The sequence below is a fragment of the Girardinichthys multiradiatus genome, chromosome 24 (genome assembly GCF_021462225.1).
Source record: "Girardinichthys multiradiatus isolate DD_20200921_A chromosome 24, DD_fGirMul_XY1, whole genome shotgun sequence".
In the NCBI taxonomy this organism is placed as follows: Eukaryota; Metazoa; Chordata; class Actinopteri; order Cyprinodontiformes; family Goodeidae; genus Girardinichthys; species Girardinichthys multiradiatus.
Genome location: NC_061816.1, coordinates 14,854,333 through 14,868,900, shown reverse-complemented (window position 1 = coordinate 14,868,900; position 14,568 = coordinate 14,854,333).

Below are 14,568 nucleotides of genomic sequence, written 5' to 3'. Positions count from 1 at the left end.
CCATAAACTGCTGGTTTGATTTCCACCTACCGTCCAACACATATCCTTATTTTTGATTATTAGTGAACCCCTTTTGTAGGATAGTGCATGCTTGGACCAGAAGAGTTTGATTGTAAAAGGGACTTTTGGTTTAATACATTTTCAAATAGATAAAGAGACCGCGTATATGTTTGTTTTGCGTAAGAGTGATTATCTGTCAAGATAGGGTTAGAGTTCCACATTCGCATACGCTTTCCTTTTAACATCTGTCAGGTGTAAGGCAGATCTACCTTATATGTTCTGAATCAGTTGAACTTATAAAGAGCGGAAATCTAAAGAGGCATTATAAAACAAAACATAAAAACTTAAACCAAAGCTATAAGCCTGGGTCTGACAGTAGGACAAGGAGAATAAATGAACTGAGGGGACAGTATGAGCGAGCTTTACGGCTGATGACACAGTCTTTACAGCACAACAGCAAGCATAAGAGTGTTCACTGCGAATACAGTGGATTTTAGGAAAACACAAAAAAACTTTCACTGACTGGAAAATAATCAAAGACTGCATGGAAGCTGTGGCAGAAACACTTTAAGATGGGAAAGAACCACAACTTAAGGAATAGGTTAAGCAAATTGCCGTTTCAGAACATACCCAGCTCTATCCGAAATTACTGGGGCAACTAAAAGCTGGTTTCTTGAGATTTTTAGACAATTTCAGTAAGAATTTATAAAATGAATAGACCTTCAAATAGCTTTCATACTGCAATGTATGAGAAAAAGCAAACGCCAACAAAACAGTCTGTGGCCAGAGTGAAATATGGACAGCATGTCAACTGCACATTTAACAGAAAGGTTCATTATTGGCGAACAGAATTTTGACCAAGTAGTGGTAAGGTCTGAAACCTTTCAATGCTCTACATGGCTATAATGACTTGATATTCCCAGTGGTGCAAACTGGGGTATTAACACATGTAAGGGGTTATGGTTTACCACAGAGAGCTCAATAAGAGCTGTTGGGCTCCAATGGGGGACCAATGTACTTGCTGAATCTTTTACATTCTGAGTCGACTCTTGCACACTCTAAATTATTTTCATTTACTCCCCTCTATCCGATATGACACACTTTCTCATCGCAAAATGTCAGTGGTATCTCAGGAGGAGGCGAAGAAGAGGGGGAAGAGGAAGGCAATTGTTTCTTGTTCTATAGATTAGCTTGGTTAAGTTTATTTTGGAAGGCTGCTCTGACAAAGGCTCCGCTGGGAGTGAGGGGGCGAAGAAAGAAAGAAAGAAAGCCAAAAAAAGGGGCTGTTTGGGAGTGGTGGCTGCAGCAAATAAAAAATAAGCAAAGACTCTAGACTGAGCCGACCCAGAGAGTCCAGTATGTGCTTGAAAGGGTTTGTTAATAGGTCATTGTTCTTTATTGCCAAGATGAAAGCAGCTTGTGCAAGTAGAGAATGTCAAGCCCACATGTTAATTTGCATAGTTGACTATGAACAATCTGTGGATGCTTATCCAGAAAGTTCAATGTTAACTTGGGGCACAACACTCATTCAACAACCTATACCCTTCTGGAAGTATATGTGTATGTAAAACCAGCGTAAACAGTGCATTCTGACATATTGTTCATTTTAAAAATGCATACACGTATACAACCATGCATGTGTACACACACAAATACAGCGAGGCTGCTAATATAAGTCTGACTGTTTTCTCAGCCTAAATGGTGTCAGCAATGGTTCCTACCGTGAGATACAAATCTGGTGGTACTCATCATCTGGTGCTCCCATCTGTCAGCCCGAGTGTGCCTCCCTGCAATAACATGGAGTATTTCTATGCGTGTGTGTACCAAGACTACATGAGAAATATATTACACCCATGGTTGTTTCTATATGGATTACAAACTTGCATCATATTCTTCATTATAGATATAACTGGAGAAAGATGGGGACTATTTCAGTGTTTTTTTTGTCTGTTTCTCTTTCGCCACTCTCCCTCTGGTCAAGCTAGGCAAATCTAATATATAATTCAACACTTTACATAATGCAGAATGCCCTAGTTTAGAGAAATAAAGACTGATAACCTCTTAATTCTTTAACACACACTATTCCAGGGAGTGGGCACACATGACTGTGCCCTGCAATAGACACAGCACAAATGAAAGACACAAATCCAGTCAAAGTGAAGTAGGAGGGGAGTATTCCACCAGATTATGTCATCTGTTGTTTGTGGGAGGAAAATCATGGGGGTTGAGGTGTTGCTCTAAAACTCTGGGAAATTCAAAACAGGTACAAGTGATGCCTTCAACATTTTATCAAAAATGTTTCTAACCTCATATTGGAAGAAACGGGAGAGTTTAATCTTGTGGTACAGTAGTAATAATTACAAAGAGCTTAGTTTTTAAATGTGTGCATAGACTCAGGCATATCCCTATCTCTTCTATCTTTGGAAATACTAAGAATTCCTTTGTCTTGTTTTCAACAAATCACAAACTGTTTTAAAAAATCTTTATTATTGCATTCAGATTGTCTCAAAAGTCAGAGCTCAGAGCAGGGAATGACGTCACACTCCAAATGGGTAATATCATGATACTCATGGATTTATTGAAAGCTTCAAAGTAAAACTTATCAGTCTGAAGAAAATAACTCCAAGTGAATCAAGCACACTGTGGAAAGACCATAGATTGGTGGACCAATGACTTGATGACTCTAATCAACTGAATGACATGAGAAGCTGAAATAAGATGACAAATCGACACAAAATAGTAAACAATGGGATCAGGAAAACCAACTAAACATGGAGAAACCTGCCTAAAAACTAAGGTAATGTAATTACCAAAAAATAATAAACAAAAATAGCATATAACTGAAACCCAAAGTAACTAAACCCAAGGTCCAATGGATCATGATAGAACCCCTTCTGTGGGGTGACTTGTACACCACAAGATCAAGCAGCAATTCTTTGAACGATCCAAAGATTACAGGGTTTAGCCAGCTATATAATGCAGCCAGGAGTCTAACCTGAAAAGAGAATGTGTCTAATGCTCACAAGATTTGTATCACTATTTATTTTCTCATCAAAAACTCTGTATGCGCATGCTACAGAAAATCTCCAAAATATCAGGGTTAGAGTGGAAATTTCCTTCATTACCTGCATGTTGGATTACAGTAATGATCTGCAGGAGAGAGTATATCTGATCTAAAGCTTACTATAAACTTAAGTCATGTTTTGTTTGCATTGACAAGGAGGACAAATGCCATAGATAAATAACACTCAATCACCTTACTACACCTTTGACATTGAATCATACACAATTTGGTCACCGAGTAAACCAGGCTGCCACAGAGTTTTTGGCCATGTGGGAAATTCCATGGAATGTGTGCCATATATACTGCACATGTGCAGCACTTATACAGAACTGGCACAACTACAATGCATATAATGCAGCAATGACCCCATAATCTATTCATCCATGTATTGTCTTTCACTTACATGAGATCTGGTGGTGGGAATAAAAAGCCAGGCATACCCCTCTACATCTTACGCTGGGAAACCCCATCGTGTTCCCAGGCCAGACGGGATACCTGTTCTCTTCAAGTTCTGGGTCTACCTCATCCAAGTGGACGTGTATGGAAAACATTCAAAAAGAGTTGCCCAGGAAGTATTCTAAATAGATGCCCATACCACGTCAACTGACTCCTTTCTTTGTGTAGAAAAAGTGGCTTGCTCTAAGCCTCCCATGGATAATCGAGATTGTCATGTTATCTCTAATGCCCCTGTTGCACTTTTTGAGGTGGCACGGCTCCACTCAACTTAGGCTCACTCCACTCAGCATAGAACCTGCTGTGATTCTAATCCACTGGGATAATTATCTGGAACCCAACCGAGCCAGATCTTAAAAAAATATGGCACAGGGGTTTTGATGTGTGTGTATGGGGGGGTTAAGCTCCAAAGTTTTTGTTTCAGCCATGGCAATAATGAGCACAAGGACTTCAAAATGCAAAACCACAGACCTTTGACCGCGGTGAAGTTAGTTTTAGGTTAGATATTAAATATTCATGCTCCGAAGGGTCTTTCTTCCATTTTACCTGAAATCAGGCATTTTGATTTCTGCTGCTTTCTGCCTGCTACTTCCTCCTGCAGATGGTGGTTCACTTAAGGTCTGTCAATAAATCTCGGAATGCGCTGTTTCATAGTGGTATTGTTTTTTGTGTTTTTCGGGGGAAATGGTTGTGCATCTCAGCAGCTGATTTTATGTGTGATCAACTGATTTAGGATGTTATTAAACACAGCGGCCCCCTCCTGCATGTAATTCAGAAAGCTGATGTGTCCTTTTTCTTTTCTTTCAGCCTTTATGAATGATTTATGATTTGGAAATTGTAAAATTATATTTATCTTTGACCCACTGCAACCATTGTGGTCCTTAATATTATTGTAGTCACTCTTGAGTTTTATTAAACTCTCCCTGCACTACCTTTTCAAAAACCTTCTCATTTCTCCTGGTCCCATTGCCAATCAATGAACAGCAGTCTGTTTATGTCACATGTACTCCCGACTCAGCTCCAGTCATACCTGCTCAGAAGCAGGAACTAAAAAAGTAGGTACCAGTACGAAAAACACTTGCCAAGCGGGCCAAGTGGAGTGGAGTGGAACTGGGCTAAATGGAGCCAGTGGAACAGGGACATAAGAGCCTGGTTCAATTTTCCATAGGGACAATTAAGTCAGACAGAAAAACTGACTCTTGCCCATGTTTTTTTTTTTTTTTTTTTATGAAATGGAAATTGGTTTTAGGGGGGCTTCAAAGGTTTCTAGCTCAAGCTTTTAGTGCCTCAAGCTGGTTTTACGATTGGTATAAGTCTTCATCTTTACAATCCTTCCAATTCAGATTTCAGGTTTATTTTATCTCATCTGTAAAACTGGTGCAGTATATTGTGTCAACAAAGGTGTTTTACATACAAATGCATGACCATTATGTTAATCATCATAACAATCCTATTTAGTGTTACTGATTACACCAAAGTATCAGGCATTGTGATAGTAATTATTATATTGTTTGTTCTTTTATTCATGAAAAATGAATTGCCTTCACTTGTCTAATAACTTTGTTCTCATAACACAATTGCCTGGAGTGTGTCTGTGTGTGTGTGATTGCATATATTGAGCATATATTATTTTCTCATTAGGATCTGAATAAAATAATATTTGATTAATGGTTTAGCAACAAGACTTTACCATTCTTTTTTATGCTCACCAGTCTTATCACTCCAGAAATGCAGGCAGGTCAGCCTAATTAAACTGAATTTGGAAGTAAAGCTATGACTTGCTTATTTTTTGAAGTTCAAACATGACACTCTAGGGCTTGTTTCCAAGGTAACAATTTTACTCTCTTCTGATACTTCACCTGTATCTGAAACTACCAACCTAACCAGTGGAATGTATTAGGCATCATGGCCTCAGTCAGCAATAAGAAAACAAGAGTAAGATATTGGCTCCAGGACAGTGCCTGGTTGTATCTAAATGCAGTGGACTAATTAATAAAATTTGTGTTTTTGCTTGCATATGGCACAAAATGAATCATAGACATTTAATGGTGTTAAATTAAAAAAACAATTGTGGGGAAAAAAATAAATTTCCGTCTTTACGATATGCCATAAAGTGACTTACAACATGTGGAAACACTGATGCTTCACCAGTTGAGGGATTTTTATTCTCATTTACATAGAGAAACATTGCCATTGGCCAAAAGTCAGCATGGTTTCCATGTTGCTTGTGACCAAGCATAATGATCAAATAAATTTATGAATGAATGTCATTTCTATCAAATAAGGTTGTTCATAAGCCAGTGTTAGGCTGTACCTCATCTTTATGCTAGCATATAGTGTAATTACTTTGTTTCTTGAAAGCATCAATATTTCCTTTGACAAGAGAAATAGATGTTGCCTCAGTTTACAGTGGTACTGATTTTTTTTTCATGTTTGTCACACTAAAGACAACACAAGTAAATACAAAATGCTAATTATAAATGAGGGTTTTTATTATTAGGGAGGAAAAAAATCCAAACCAACATGGCCCTGTGTGAAAAAGTGATTGACCCCTAAACCTAATAACTGGTTGGACCACCTTTAGCAGCAACAAAGGCACTCAAGCATTTGCAATAACTGGCAATGAGTCTTTTACAGCACTGTGGAGGAATTGTAGCCTTCTTTGTAGAACTGTTGTAATTCAGCCACATTGGAGGGTTTTCGAGGAAGAACAGCCTTTTTAAGGGCATGCCACAGCATCTCGATAGGATTCAGATCAGGACATTGAGTAGGCCACTCCAAAGTCTTCATTTTGTTTTTCTTCTGCCATTCAGAGGTAGATTTGCTGGTGTGTTTTGGATCATTGTCCTGCTGCAGAACCTAAGTTTCAGCTTAAGGTCACAAACAGATGGCTGGACATTCTCCTTTAGGGTTTTGTGGTAGACCGCAGAGTTCATGGTTCCATTTATCAGAGCAAGTCTCCCAGGTCCTTAAAGGGGCTGCGTTTCTGCCCCAGCAAAGCAGCCCCAGACCATCACCCTACCAACACCATATTTTACTGTTGGTATGATGTTATTTTTCTAAAATATCAGAATCAGCTTTATTGCCAAGTTCGTACATACAAACAAAGAATTTGACTCTGGTACACTTTGCTCTTTGGTTTTGTTTTTGCATTACAGAATATACATATTTGTACTCGTACTTGTCGTCTTCCGCTTTATCCGGGACCGGGTCGCGGGGGCAGCAGACTCAACAGAGACGCCCAGACGTCCCTCTCTCCAGACACCTCCTCCAGTTCCTCCAGGGGGAGCCCAAGGCGTTCCCAGGCCAGCCGAGAGACATAGTCCCTCCAGCGTGTCCTGGGCCGTCCCCTGGGCCTCCTCCCGGTGGGATGTGCCTAGAACACCTCCCAAGGAAGGCGTCCAGGAGGCATCTGGTATAGATGCCCTAGCCACCTCAACTGGCTCCTCTCGATGTGGAGGAGCAGCGGCTCTACTCCGAGCCCCTCCCGGATGGCCGAGCTCCTCACCCTATCTCTAAGGGAGTGCCCGGCCACCCTACGGAGGAAGCTCATTTCAGCCGCTTGTATCCGGGATCTCGTTCTTTCGGTCATGACCCAAAGTTCATGGCCATAAGTGAGGGTAGGAACATAGACCGACCAGTAAATTGAGAGCTTTGCTTTTCGGCTCAGCTCTCTCTTCACCACAACGGACCGGCACAGCGCCCCCATTACTGTGGCAGCCGCACCGATCCGTCTGTCGATCTCCTCATTCTTCCCTCACTTGTGAACAAGACCCCGAGATACTTAAACTCCTCCACTTGAGGCAGGAAATCCCCTCCAACCTGAAGAGGACAAGCCACCCTTTTCCGGTTGAGTACCATGGCCTCGGACTTGGAGGAGCTGATCCTCATCCCAGCCGCTTCACACTCGGCTGCGAACCGCCACAGCGCATGCTGTAGGTCTTGGCTAGAGGGGGCCAGCAGGAACACGTCATCTGCAAAAAGAAGAGACAAAATCCACTGGTCCCCAAACCCGACCCCCTCCGGCCTTTGGCTGTGTCTAGAAATCCTGTCCATAAAAGTTATGAACAGGACCGGTGATAAAGGGCAGCCCTGCCGGAGTCCAACATGCACTGGGAACCGGTCCGACTTAGTGCCGGCAATGCGGACCAAACTCCTGCTCCGCTCGTACAGGGACCGGATGGCCCCTAGTAAAGGGCCCCCGATTCCATACTCCTGGAGCACCCCCCACAGGGCATCACGAGGGACACAGTCGAATGCTTTCTCCAGGTCCACAAAACACATGTGAACCGGTTGGGCAAACTCCCATGAACCCTCGAGCACCCTGTAGAGGGTATAGAGCTGGTCCAGTGTTCCACGGCCGGGACAAAAACCACACTGCTCCTCCTGAAGCCGAGGTTCGACTGTCGGTCGGACTCTCCTCTCCAATACCCTGGCGTAGGCCTCACCAGGGAGGCTGAGGAGTGTGATCCCCCTGTAGTTGGAACACACCCTCCGGTCCCCCTTCTTATGAAGGGGGACCACCACCCCAGTCTGCCAGTCCAGAGGCACTGTCCCCGACCACCACGCAATGTTGAAGAGACGTGTCAACCATGACAGCCCTACAACATCCAGAGACTTGAGGTACTCAGGGCGGATCTCATCTACCCCCGAAGCCTTGCCACCGCGGAGCTTTTTAACCACCTCGGTGACTTCAGCCTGGGTGATGAAAGAGTCCGACCCCGAGTCCCCAGCCTCTGTTTCCACCACGGAATGCGTGATGGCAGGATTGAGGAGATCCTCGAAGTACTCCTTCCACCGCCCGATAATGTCCTCAGTCGAGGTCAGCAGTCTCCCGCCACCACTATAAACAGTGTTGGCGAAGCACTGCTTCCCCCTCCTGAGGCGACGGACGGTTTGCCAGAATCGCTTCGAGGCCAACCGGTAGTCCTTCTCCATGGCCTCACCGAACTCCTCCCAGGCCCGTGTTTTTGCCTCTGCCACAGCCCGGGCCGCAGCACGCTTGGCCTCACGGTACCCGTTAGATGCCTCAGGAGTCCCACAAGCCAACCACAGCCGATAGGACTCCTTCTTCAGCTTAACAGCATCCCTTACTGCCGGTGTCCACCACCGGGTTTTGGGATTGCCGCCGCGACAGGCACCGCAGACCTTACGGCCACAGCTACGAGCAGCAGCATTGACAATAGATGCGGAGAACATGGTCCACTCGGACTCTATGTCTCCAACATCCCCCGGGATCTGGTCGAAGCTCTCCCGGAGGTGGGAGTTGAATACATCCCTGGCCGAGGGCTCCGCCAGACGTTCCCAGCAGACCCTCACTATGCGCTTGGGCCTGCCAAGTCTGACTGGCTTTCTCCTCCTCCAGCGGATCCAACTCACCACTAGGTGATGATCAGTAGACAGCTCAGCCCCTCTCTTCACCCGAGTGTCCAAAACATGCGGCCGAAGATCTGATGATACGACAACAAAGTCAATCATCGACCTCCTGCCTAGGGTGTCCTGGTGCCAAGTGCACTGATGGACACCCTTATGTTTGAACATGGTGTTCGTTATGGACAATCCGTGACTAGCACAGAAGTCCAATAACAAAACACCACTCGGATTCAGATCGGGGAGGCCATTCCTCCCGATCACGCCTCTCCAGGTGTCACTGTTCAACGCCCACGTTCCCCACATGGGCGTTGAAGTCCCCCAGCAGAATAATGGAGTCCCCGGGAGGGGCACTATCCAGCACCCCCGACAGGGACGCCAAGAAGGCCGGGTACTCTGCACTGCCACTCGGCCCGTAGGCTGAAATGATAGTCAGAGACCTCTCCCCAACCCGAAGGCGCAGGGATACAACCCTCTCATCCACTGGGGTAAACCCCAACACGAGACGGCTGAGCTGGGGGGCAACAAGCAAACCCACACCAGCCCGCCGCTTCTCCCCGTGGGCCACTCCAGAGTAGAACAGAGTCCAACCCCTCTCAAGGAGATGGGTTCCAGAGCCCACGCTGTGCGTGGAGGCAAGCCCGACTATTTCTAGTTGATAGCTCTCGACCTTCCGCACAAGCTCAGGCTCCTCCCCCCCCAGCGAGGTGACATTCCACGTCCCTAGAGCCAGCCTAAGCATCCGGGGATCGGGCCGCTGAGGTCTCCACCTTCGTCCGCCACCCAATCCTCTTTGCACCAGTCCCTCACGGTTCCCCCTGCAGGTGGTGGGCCCACTGGGGGATGGCCTCGCGTCTCTCGTTCGGGCTTGGCCCGGCCGGGTCCCGCGAGGAGCAACCCGGCCACCAAGCGCTCTCCGACGAGTCCTGACCCCAGGCCTGGCTCCAGGGTGGGACCCCGGCTCCGCCGTACCGGGCGACGTCACCTGCCTCGATATTTTTTTCTTCATGAGGGATTCTTGAACCACTCTTTGTCTGACCCGTCAACTAGAGCCTGTTTGCCATGGGAGACCCTACCAGGGGCATTTAGGCCCCAGACAACATAGCCTCTAGGATCATTTGAGCACTCAAACCCCTCCACCATGTTAAGGTGGTGGTTCAAGGAGGGGTAATGTGTATATTGCAATGTACAATATACACATATATAATAAAAAGGTGCATTTCCAACATCTGTATGCTGTTGTTTTGTACTCTATTGAATGTTCAACAGAGAAACAGCCTGGGGGAAGAAACTGTCTCTGTGGCGGCTGGTTTTAGCGAACAGTGCTCTGTAGCGGCGGCCTGAAGGTAAAACTCTAAACAGTTTATGTGCAGGGTGTGTGGGGTCTGCAGAGATTTTAGCAGCTCTTTTCCTGACCCTAGACCTGTATAAGTCCTGGATGGAGGGAATGTCAGCCCTGATTATTCTCTCTGCATTCCTGATTATTCGTTGCAGTCTGCACCTGTCCTGTTTTGTGGATGAGCCAAACCACCCTGAGATGGATGAAGACTGGACAGATTGAATGATGGCAGTGTAGAAGATGACCAGCAGCTCCTGTGCAAGGTTGAACTTCTTGAGTTGCCTCAGGAAGTACAGTCTCTGCTGGGCCTTCTTTCGAACAGTGTCTATGTGTGAAGACCATCTCAGGTCCTCAGAGATGGTGGTTCCTAAGAACATGAAGTGGTCCACGGCCGATACATTGTTGTTGAGGATGGTGAGGGGTGTGTATGGGGGTGGTGTTCTCCGAAGGTCCACTACTATTTCCACAGTCTTGAGTGGGTTGAGTTCAAGGTAGTTCTGACCGCACCAGTGTGCCAGCCGATCCACCTGCTGTCTGTATACAGAGTCATCACCGTCCTAGATCAGTCCAATGACAGTGGTGTCATCTGCAAACTTAAGGAGTTTCACGGACGAGTCCGCTGAGGTGCAGTCATTTGTGTACAGGGAGAAGAGGAGTAGGGATACAACACACCCCTGGGGGGCACCAGTACTTATTGATCTGGATCGGGAGAAGATGCTCCCCAGTCTCACCTGCTCCTGTCGGTCCGTCAGGAAGCTGTTGATCCACTGACAGGTGGAGGCTGGGACGTTGAGCTGGGTGAGCTTCTGGTGGAGGATGTCTGGTATGATGGTGTTGAAGGCCGAGCTGAAGTCTACAAACAGGATCCTGGCGTACGTCCCTTGGTGGTCGAGGTGTTGCAGGATGAAGTGTAGACCTAAGTTAACAGCATCATCTGCTGACCTGTTTGCTCGGCAAGCAAATTGCAGGGGGTCCAGCAGGGGGCCTGTGATGTCTTTCAGTTGCTTCAACACCAGCCGCTCAAAAGATTTCATGACCACCGACGTCAGGGCTTCAGGCCTGTAGTCATTTAATCCTAGGATGGTGGGTTTCTTGGGAACCGGGATGATGGTGGATCGTTTGAGGCAGGGGGGGACCTCACATTTCTCCAGTGACTTGTTGAAGATCCTTGTGAAGATCGGAGTGAGTTGATTTGCACAGGCTTTCAGGCATGATGGGGAGACGTTATCAGGTCCTCCAGCTTTCTTTGTTTTCATGTGCTGAAAGAGCCTATTTACATCTTCCTCGGAGATCTTTAGTGCAGGCAGAGGATCTGAAGGTAGGGTGTTGGTTGTTTTACGGGTCAAATTTGTTCCTGAATGGGATGTGGAGGGGATGATTAGAGGTGTGAATGGCTTCTTGTCATGTCTGCAGTAGAAGCCATTCAGACGTTGGCCAGGCAAGGACTCTGTTGAAGAAGGGTGCGGGGGCTCCTATAGGCAGTCAGGTTTCTCAGAACGGTCCATACAGCTGAAGTGTCACCAGTAGAAAGGCTGTTCTTAAGCTTCTCACTGTAGCTTCTCTTGGCTGCTTTGATCTCCTTTGTTAGTCTGTTCCTGGCCTGCCTGTACCGCGCCCAATCTCCACTGCTGTGAGCTTCTTCCTTTTCCCTGCGCAGATTCCTGAGGTGTGGAGTAAACCATGGGTTGTTATTCCCAAAGGTGCAGAAGGTCTTGGTGTGCACACACATGTCCTCACAGAAACTGATGTATGATGTCACCACATCAGTTAGTTGGTTTAGGTCAGTGGCTGAGGTTTCAAAAACAGTCCAGTGTGTGCCTCCAAAGCAGGCCTGTAGCATCTGTTTTGATTCCTCAGTCCACTTCTTAACAGTGTGAATCTTGGGTTTGGAAGCTCTTAGTCTCTGTCTGTAGGTTGGGATGAGGTGGATTAGATAATGATCCGAAAAACCCAGAACAGCCCTGGTAACAGCATGATATGAGTCCTTTAAAGCTGTGTAACAATGGTCCACTGTGTTTTGGTCTCTGGTGGGACACTTAATATGCTGTCTGTATTTGGGGAGTTCATGGGAGAGGTTTGCTCTGTTAAAATCTCCCAGTATTATGATGAAAGAGTCCGTGTATTTTTTCTCCACGTCTGGAATCAGCTCAGCGAGAAGTGCAGCCTTGCGGTGGAAAATATGAGCCAATTATTATAAACGAGAAAAACTCTCTCGGTGAATAAAACGGTTTACAGATTATGGAAAATGACTCCAGATCCGGACTACATGTTTTTCCCAGCACTTTTAAGTCTCTGCACCAACCTTCATTTATATAAAAGCAGATTCCGCCTCTTCCCTGATAGCTCCGCGCTGCGATCCGCTCTGAACAGCTAGAAGTCCGGCAACAGCAGTGCGTGGTCCGGGATGTTTTCACTCAGCCATGTCTAGGTGAAACAGGGAACTGCTGATCCGCGGAGGTCTGAGTTTTTACCAGTGAGGAAAAGCAGTTCGTCCATCTTGTTGTTTAGAGAGTGGACATTTGCCAGGTGGATTTGAGGCAGTGGTGTGCGAAGACCTCTTTTGTGGAGCTTTACCAGCGCACCAGCACGCTTTCCCCTTCGACGCTTTCGGCGCAGTATCCTGTATAGTGCCGCAGCTCTGCTTGCCAGGAGCTCAGTGAACCTCGGATTGATGAAAGATGGTGAACAAATCCCAACAGAGGACTCTCTGATGTTGAGAAGTTCCTCTCTACTGAATGAGACCACAGGATTGGGGCCCGACACCACAGTACTGTGGCTCGAAAAACATAAAAGCACACAAAATACAAAAACAAAGACAGAGCGAAGCTCCAAGGCTGCCATTGTCGGCACCATCTTGGTTTATACATCGGCGCCATCTTGGTTTATACGGGTTTATATGATGTTACTTTCAGGCCAGATGAAATGGTACACACACCTTCCAAAACGTTTAACTAAAGTGAGACAAACATGCAAAAAAATAAGAAATCAGGAAAGGGGCAAATACTTTTTCACGCCACTGTACATTGCTGAGATCATTTCAGGTTTCTGTTAAATCTCAACCAAATTGAGCTTGTTTTTAACAATACGGCTTCTGATGTTGCAGTAAATAGAAACATTGTGAAGTCTGTTTAATGTGGTCCTGTCTATACAAACATAAATATTTTGCAATGCACTCATATGGATTGGATATCTGAAGATTGGTTGTTATGGCGATTTGGAGACCCAGTTCTTACATGTCTGGTTGGGCGTTCTGTTGTAAAATTCATTGCAACAATGGAGTAAGTTTTACAGTATTTTCTAGAATAAAGTACAAACAGTATTTATATTAATAAGACACTTAAAGTATGTTCATCAGATGATAAAACACCATTACTCTGGGGCTGCACCTTACAGAGCTAAAGCACTTGAGGTATAATGAGAAAAAAATAAAAAAATAGAGCAGGATAGGTTAAAATTATTTTACCTTTTATTTAAAAGTCATTTTGAAACAAATAAAGATTGATAATGCAATTGAAGTGAGGGTGCTATAAAACAATAGCACCCTCACAATAGGGATGACGGGATTTTGAAGTCATCTGTCTCCAAAATACCAAAATAGACTTTATAATATATTTAGAAGGTTCTCTAAAGCAGTTTATACCAGCTGGGACCCCTTGTATCATGCACAACAGCTAAACTCACTTTTCTCCCCCAGAAACCAGTGTGAATGCGATCTAATACTGTGGAAGTATACAAATATAGCAATGTCTTTGATAGACTTGCACACACTGTGCACACATTTGGCTTCTTTGGGGGCAAAACCACATATGGGCCTATAATCTGGTCTCAAGGTGTTTGGACTTATCTTTAATTCAGCAGGAGAACCAGTCTGCCAGCCCCTTGATTGCATAAACCACATTATCCCTCCACATTGAATTCCTAATGAATGTCCACCAGGCAGGAAAAAATATGTGCATGTGTGTTTAGCAGCAAACAGAGAAGGTAGGTGAGCACTTACATTTGTATGCGCACGCCCGGCATCTGGTGTGCACGTGTTTGGCCTTGTCTGTGCGGACTACTTGGACACACATTGTCGCATTCCCTGGCATGCGTTGAATCTTCATTATGTTTAGCTGCGGGGTACAAAAACAATTTGTATCTTCACAAGGTGATGTATCCACTAAATGGAATCTTTTGGTGGGGGCTGCGACTTCTGTGTCCTACCTGCTCCTGCCTAGCCTCACAACGCTAAATGGTTCATCATAATGGCAGGATGTTAAATTGCCCTCTGAGTGCGTTGAGTCACATTGCAATGATTTTGTATAGTCAAGACAAGCTCATCAGGATGGAGTCAGGCAAGGAT